Below are 8,592 nucleotides of genomic sequence, written 5' to 3'. Positions count from 1 at the left end.
TTGCTAGCTAAGCGGAGGCGAGGTGCGCTCTAACACGTGGTGACAGGAGCATGAGTGACGAGGTCCCTGCCCGGCTCCCCACTCCTGACGTCACTCTTCCCCCTCCTCTTGGACTGCAGCCTCTGTCTTGGATTAGCGCAAATGTATCGCTCCTACAAGTGAACTCTGATACTTAGTGCGAAGAGAGACGTCGCAAAACCAACCGGAATGTTCAAGCAAATTCTAGACAAAAAACAAATCTAAATCCGTTAATTAGTTCTCTCATGAAAAGCAGACAGACATTAGATTTTATATATACTGTATATAGAGATATATATATAGTATAATTATTTTAATCTATATATACACAGCATTAAGCTGTTATTTTAATAGATTCTTTTTTTACATTGATCATCCAGGGACACTCTACAAGAATAAAGTTATTGTACAATTTTTACATAAAGGCAATATAATTGGAAAACTGGATGGGTTTTCTGCTTCAGTGGTCATTAATCTGCAGCGCTTTTGTAATTAATAGATTAATTAGATCATATTGACACCTGTACTGAGCCATGAGCTCTGATTATGAGGTTTACAATGGCAGCGTGTCCTCTGGACATACGAAGAATTCCACTGCTCTCTGGAAGTGTGACCCTACTACTACAATGGACCCCCCCATCCTGGCAGCACCACCCCACATTCACACCTCCCTCATCCAAGGAACAGAAAGCAATACTCCAGTCTCGACAGATTCTAAAGACAATAAAACTCTGGTGTTCAGTGAAAAGAAAGAAAAATATCCACAGTTCCAATAAAATATTAAATGGCTGTATGAAAAGCAGAAGGGAAAGCGGGTCTTTTAGTTAAATCAAATAGGTAATTATATTGGCAAGTTATCATATAAAACTAGGTAACTTGCAGAGCCTCAGGCTCATATATGTAGAAATGCAATCCTGACTTGAATATGGGTTCCAGAAAATAAACAACAAACATTTATTTTTCTTGTATATTCCAAAATCACACCTCGAATTCTTCAATGGGTTAAAATGGGTCCAAAATTTGACCGCCCCCCCAGCCTTGACTCCCTAAGAGGACAAGAAAAAAAAGTTTTAACCCTTTTAAAATAATGTTTTTATGAATGGAAGATAACTACAGTATATGAATACAGTACATACGTAATACCGTTGTAATACTCAAAATGCACAGTACACGACTCAACACTCACCCATGATGGCGCGGCTCTTCAGCTGCTTCTGGGGTGCCATCTTGATGAGGTCGACAGATAAACACGCCCAAAGTTTCGCGACGTTTAGAAAGTCCCGCGATCTCTCGCGCGCTGGCTCGGCAGACTTCCTGTCCACGGCAGCTTAGCTGTTGTTTAATGGCGGTGATTAACAGTTTCTGACTGGCTTGGGTGAGGTAGACGCGGGGAAAGCGAGCGTTGCTGGCGGGTAAAGAGCAACCGACACAAGGTATTTGTCGCCCATAAGGACTCTTATTGTGATACACGCGCTGGAGACGAGGACGCTAAACGGTCGTCTCCCGGTCACTCTGACGCTACAGCTGCGTTCGCCGAGGACGTGTGAGTCAAAGCCGGAGAGTAGAACTGGACAAACTGTTTATTTCGGCGTCCGGTCATACGGAGGAAGAAAAAAAGAAAGAATACAAACCCGAAGGACACGGAGACTTTGAAGTAGTTGTAGCTGACGCACCAGCGACGCGAGTGAACGTTCACAGTCTCGGAGATTAGCGTCACCCGCTGGGACGAATACCGGCCTTGTTACCCCACGGTCCTGTGTGTGGACTCGGCCGGTGTTGTACGAGCGCTATGCCCACGGCTGTCAGCAAGGAGGTAAGCGGGCGGTTCGCTTTATGTTTATTTTTGGTACAGTTGGCCCGAACCCTGACCATTCCGTTAATGGTTTGTAGGGAAGCCCTTTGTCGGTTTGGGGAGGGACGTGCACTCCGCTTCATTGACAGCGGTAGGGTGGCGGATGTGTGAGGCTCAGTAGTTCGGGGTGCCCCCGTGCCGCCTGTGAATGGATGCGTGATTTTGTTGCCCTGACAACGGCAGAATAGCGTCTTCGGATGACAATATGTCTTAGTGTCGCTTTTGTTTCTGGAACGGTTTGATTCTGTTTGGAGAAAATGTTCACTGGGAAAACACTAAATTCAAACTCCGTCTTTAACACGCCGTTTCTGTAGCTTCTGAAACCTTTAGAGTTGATGCCTTATGAGTTTAAAAAATGAAGACGCTTTCTGTTTGGTCTTTTTCTTTTGAGTTTTGGCTATTTGATTGAAGTACTGACTTGTCTGTTTGAATATTCGGGGGTTCGGTCTGAAGGAAAGAATGCTGTCTTGAAAAATTTCAAAAGCCCGTAAAGTGGTCGCAATAAGGCATAACGTGGATAGTCCTTATCCTGCATTTTACTTGGGGGGAGTGAAATTTCCCGCTGGGGACAAATAAAGTTCCATCTATCTTTTATATAGTGCCTTTCAAGTCTAACGTGAAGAGCACTCTGTACATATTAGAACTGTGATTGTGTTTTTCCTGTGACTTTTGGAAGTCTTGTGCATTTTCATAGACCTTTGAAATCGTCTTTGTCGTCTTTATTGCTTAACTCCTGAACTGTTAAAATGACTACAACTCCATTTAAGACTTGTCACTTTATTCATAGACTGCCATATTCTAGCTCATTACGATTCCAGGCTGTATGTTGTTAGCTATTGCCTGTACTTGGTTATTTAGTATTTAGTTTTCTGTATTGTTGCACCTCTCTGTACTGTTATTTGTACCAGTAATTGTTAGGTGATGTTTGTTTTGTGCAAGGCTTTCATGCAAAGTTTGGAATTTTATTCTTAACACACTGTATTTGGTATATATGACTATAAAAGTTGATTGGTTATAATTTTTCCTAACTGGGCACATATCCTGAATCATCTTTTCTAATGTCATTTATTACCCTGACTGTCCGGCTTTACTAGAAGATCAGATTTTTATGCCTTGCTGGGCTGTACCATACTGTACTGTGCTATTGGAGGTGAACTTCACCACTTCTTTCTGCTGCTTCAGTTAGGGGTCTTCACAGTGGATCATTTTATTCCGTATCTTCCTGTCCATCTTGCTCTGTTACACCCATCACCTGCATGTCCTCTCACCACATCCATAAACCTTCTCTTAGGCCTTCCTCTCCTCCTCCTTCCCAGACAGCTCTATCCTTAGCACCCTTCTCCCAGTATACCCCTCATCTCTCCTCTGCACATTTCCAAACCAACGCAATCTCACCTCTCTGACTTTGTCTCCCAAACGTCCAGCTTGAGCTGACCCTCTAATGTCCTCGTTCCTAATCCTGTCCATCTTTGTCACACCCAATGCAAATCTTAGCATCTGCCACCTCCAGCTCTGTCTCTTGTGCCACTGTCTCCACTACTTATAACTTGGCTGTTCTCACTACCGTCCTGGTGAACTTTGATGTGTGCAGTGCTGTTTTACACTTTTTGTTTGTAGCTTTTTCATTTTCTAATTGGCCCTGTCACTTGGGGTAAGCAATAAACAGAAATGCTAAACCGAAAAATAAAACTTGCATTTATGGGGTGCTTTTCTAGATATTCAAAGTACCTTACATAGATAATAACAGGGAGCCAGTTTAACCACCACCAATGTGCAGCCATCCACGCGGTGATGCAACAGCAGCCATTCTTGTGCCAGTACACTCGGCACATGTTCGGTATTAGCTGGTGAGAGAGATGGCCAGTTAGGGACAGGGGATTTTAGGGTGGCAGAATGTCAGTTTAGCCAGGACATTGGAGGGAACACCCTGCTCATTTCAAAGGATACCCAGGGATATCCACAGCAAGTCAGGACCTTGGCTTTATGTCTCATCTGAGGGATAGCAGAGGTTTTTCTGCACTGTGGCATTGTGATCCTTGCACCCTGTGACCACGGGGTAAACCCTTTCCAGACTGGCCTCCCTACCAAGTCCTGGCCAGACCCAAACATGCTTTGCTTCAGGTGACCTGATTACCTGATCTGAAGTGCAGGTGGTGTGGCTGCTGGCAAATCCAAATACTGCGTGTTGCTGCATTGCTTTTGAAAGCTCATTCAAATGTTGTAACAAGAAATTTGTAAGTTTGTGAAAAGTATACGTGAAATTTTTGAATTCAGTGAACGTGGGGGCTGCTATCCCAATAACATTGGGCATATGGCTGCAAAAAAAAAACCCCTGCCAAGGTAATATATCCATGGCAGACCCTACACACGTGCACAGGGTGAGTTTGAAATTGACCACTCACCTGACCTACACGTTTTAGGGGTAAACCCATGAAGACTCCGCAGAATGCCTGGGTGTGAGATTTGAACTAAGGGCACTCAGTCTGTGAGGCACTGTGCTGACATGCTGCACAAATAACATTTACGTGGCAATTGAAAAGTACTGTGGTGGTTTGCAGCATAACATACACCATGTGGGAAAGTGCTGCTTTCATCCTTTGCAGTGTAATACGCAGCAGTCCTTTTGAACTCCGTCTCACTTTTACTGCTTTGTGGTAAGAAAACTGATTGTGAATCAAGTGTTCTGTGAGGTGCTCCTGTAGTTGCATTTTCCAAACCGTAGCAGAGAGAGAGCGCGTCGTGTGTTTGGCATTGATGTTCAAATGTGAATGTGATGAAATATTGAAATGGCGCCTTAGCAAATTCAAGACCTGATCATTCATTCCTTGTATAGACCTGATTTTTACAGCACAGGGCAGTGAATGCCCACAGCTTACCCAGTTTCTAATAAACACTTTGATGATCCTTTTTTGTTTCTGACGCTCCTGGAAAGCAGAAGGGTCAACTCAAAACATTTCTCTGTCCAGTATTTTATAAAGTCTTTGTTAGTTTTCATAAGCTGGTATAGTTTACTGCTTCTGGTGAAGATTGTTTTTGGTCTAGTAAGTTTTTAGAGATGGTTGTTCATGTCAGATTCTCATAATTGAGAGGAGTGCTGTGGGTAACGTGCTGCTAATGAGAAGTCACAGGGGTTCCAGTCTTAGTTTTTGAAATAATCGGCATGACAAGTGTGCTTTGTAGTAGGAATGGCCATGAAAACTTCATTTAAGAAATGGAAAAGAGAGAGATGTCATGCCATAATGTCAGTTTCTGTTGCCTGGGTTGCAGTGTTAGCATCTTTAGTTTCATATTCTGCATGGATTTAAATGAATAAAGTCACATTTTCTTCTCTCCTTCACCAGACAAGAGCATATACAGTATCAATCTTTCATTCTTGCCAATCTTGATCCATTATGTGAAAAAAAGAAAACAATCAAAAATATAAAAAATACATCTATTGAAACCAAAACAAATTAACTTAAACTGCATTCTGATACTAGAAAAATAAATATAGTTAGATAAATGTCGGTAAAGGTTAAGTAGGTATAATAAAATATGCATCTATGATATATCATTAATTAAAAAAGAACAAATTGGTATTAGTGGGCTCCTTTCAAAAAAACGTTAGGGGGGGGGCGCGCGATTAAAGCTGTTATGAAAACTCGGGTCGCAAATACTTAAAGGCTGAGAAACGCTGCATTATGGTGTGAGTAGTGCTGGGTGGTATACCGGTTCATACCAAAAACTGTTTATTTTTGTTATGGATTTTTCTTTTACTGGAACACCGGTTTAAATAGCCTAAACAACATTCGGAACATGGCGCAGCGGGAAACTGTTTAAGGGGAACCTTTTTCACTGGTGCACCGCAAAATACGCATCCAACAGAGTACATGTGTTAGTGGAGGTATTGAGCTGTGAAAATGGACAGGGAACATTCTGAAACTGAAGCTGTAGCAGACGATAAAGTTGAACATAACACAGAAGAACGTTTGATGAAAAAAGGTGCTGTCTCTGTTATCTGTAGATACTTTGGTTTTAAAAGGTCGGATGTGCAGCATTATGTTCAAATGTATGAATCCTGTTTCTATACTACTGGATAATACTGCAAGCCAAGTTGTACTTGTTTTATTTTATTTTTTTTTTTAAATACTGTGTAATGTATCTGGTTACTGTGTAATACTGTGATGGTGCCGGTCCCCTACATACTCCCTCTTCCCACATGGGAGTCTGTTGAACCAACACCGTCGATAGTTATGACCGAGATGAGCTGAGAAATCTCATTGAAGCCAGGGGATGTTGGAAAGTGCTCAAGTGCTTTTGTTAAAAACAGTCAAAGTAAAACCAAAAGTGTCCGTTGGACAGTGTTCAGAAAAATACAGTACCCAAATAAATAGCAAATCCATAAAGCCAGTGAAATGTGGGGATAAAATCCATAATAAATATATCCGTTAAAATGCAGTCTCTCTCCTCGCCCGATCGCAGCACACCACCTTCTGTCTCCACGGCTCACCCTTCACTGGCGTTGCTGACGGAGCCTTTGCAGCACGAACTGCTTTCTGCCAACCCCTGTTTTGGCTGCCGCCACACTGCGCAACCAGACCGTCCGAGGTCAGCACACCTCCCATCTTCCTTCGTGCTCACTCAGTCACTCCTCAGATCCATTTGGAGGGCTTACATTTCGCTCGCCCCACTCCACACGCTTACTCTGTGGGGTGAACCAGCCCCTTAATTGCCTAAGCCTGCACTCCCTCACGGAGCACCAGCTCGTGCTGCCTTCTCCTTCCTGGTGTCTGGATCGTCTCCCATGACTGCCTTTTCCCTTCTTTAACCTCCTTGTGTTCTATCTTTTCTTTTTTCCTTCCCCCATCCTGCCGGCCCATAAATATACGTCTCCGTCCGTGGGCTCAGCGCCTTATTCACATGCCACACTAAGCCGACGAAGCAACTGAGAATGATCAGATGCGACTCGCCACGATCACCTTGTCAACTCCCTGCGGTCGAGCAATCACGCCCACGAAGACAGACACGGCAAACTGGATTTAAAAACGGACCATTTTTTTTTTTGTTTTTTTTGACCCACTAAACAACAAATAGAATTATAAATGCAAGTTGCAGTTTTATTATTTATATATATATATATATATATATATATATATATAGTTGAAATAGTTTTACTGTCAAATAAATGCAAAGAGTACACGACACGTGTTTCGCCCTCATTCTGGGCTCATCAGGTGTACACACTCCACTGCACTCCCTCTCGGGAATCGAACCTCGGACGTCAGCGTCAGAGGCGATGCCCCTAACGTTGCGCCACGGCGTGCAGATTGCTGGCCAACCACAAGCGTTACCTGGTAGGTAACCACCCATACAATCGGATTGTGACACAGACTACGAATGCCGTGAATATATATATATATATATATATATATATATATATATACACACACACACACACATATAGCTTAGCTTGAAGCAAGGTCTATATTAATGCAATTTGCCTTAATGATGGTTCACTTGGTAAAGATGTCATCTCCAAGTTGCACTTGTTCTATTTTAGTTTGGTGAATACTGTGTAATGTACCTGGGCTTGAAGTTTTGATGTAATAGTATTATTACTGGAAGTTGCACTATTATTTATTTTATTGTTGTTATTTATTAGTTTATATATTATGCAGTTTAATGATGGTAAAGTTGTTTAAAAAGTCACTTTAACATGTCAGTGGACAGAGATTGTTAACATTAACAAAGTGTAGTTGGTTTAAAAAAATAGTTGCCATTTATTCCTTTTCTAAGACATGTTCAGTGCAATACAACTAAATGCCTCTTTGGATGGTTGACAATTTGTTAAAGTTTTAGTTTAAGCGGTTTGCAAAATTTGTTCAATAAAAAGGTTCTGTATTTTGACAGCAACTGTCATGCAGTGTGATTCCTTCTCTTCATTAGTGCCCCCCCCTTTGAAAACTATCACTTTATGGAGCCATGCAAACCTGTATTAATACTTGTGTGCACATTAAAATGTTTTTTTGTACAATGTACAATTCTCATGACAGTGGAATAGGTTATTCTTAGCCAGTCTACTGCAGTAATTGCAGTGGAAAATGTGATTAACTCATGCATGGGAAAAAATACCGTCGAATACCGTGAAACCGGTACAATCTTGAAAAATACCGTGATATAGAATTTTGGTCATACCGCCCAGCACTAGGTGTGAGTTTAAAAAAAAAAAAAAAGGACTATTCATAATGTGTGCTTGTTTTGAGAGTGTGGTGATGTAATAATCATCTGTGAGTCACAACTGCTATTGGGAACGATCGTGAGATGGATTGCTGGCTGATAAAAACATCATTGATTGTCTTGATGAGGAAGTCGAATCTTCAGATTCATTGCTTGTGCGTGGTTACAGTTGTCTTTCCATCCATTCACTCTTTTTTTATGGAATTGCTTTTCTGATGGGCTTTCACTGTCATGGGGAGCTGAAGCCTAGCTGGGCAGCTCAGGGCAGAAGACAAGAACTAACTTTAGGGGATTTGCCCCTCTGTCTATTACAAGGTGTTTGTTTGTGTGTGTTTATTTATATATATATATATATATATATATAATTTGCAGTTGGAGATCCACGAAGGGAGAAAAAACGAATCACGTATCATAAAATAGTTTTATTCCTGAGCTTTCAACCCCTATCAGGGGTCTTCATCAGAGGATAATGCTTAGACTTACAAGAATCAAAGGCGCAATATAGC

At 41.8% G+C, this 8,592-nt stretch overlaps 1 protein-coding gene across 3 annotated transcripts in view; it reads left to right on the top strand.

Moving 5' to 3' along the window:
* Positions 1 to 1,319: 1,319 nt before the first annotated feature.
* The window catches only part of cep350 (centrosomal protein 350), a 102,540-nt gene continuing 95,267 nt past the window's right edge, over positions 1,320 to 8,592 (top strand). For all 3 annotated transcript variants that reach the window (XM_051933030.1, XM_028812419.2, XM_051933029.1), the window contains exon 1: positions 1,320 to 1,831. The gene's annotated coding sequence lies outside the window, so the exon portion shown is untranslated. The remainder of the gene's footprint in view (positions 1,832 to 8,592) is intronic.

This window comes from Erpetoichthys calabaricus, chromosome 10 (genome assembly GCF_900747795.2).
Source record: "Erpetoichthys calabaricus chromosome 10, fErpCal1.3, whole genome shotgun sequence".
NCBI classification, from domain to species: domain Eukaryota; kingdom Metazoa; phylum Chordata; class Cladistia; order Polypteriformes; family Polypteridae; genus Erpetoichthys; species Erpetoichthys calabaricus.
Note: the sequence above shows the minus strand (reverse complement) of the source record. Positions and strands in the feature narration are given on the sequence as shown.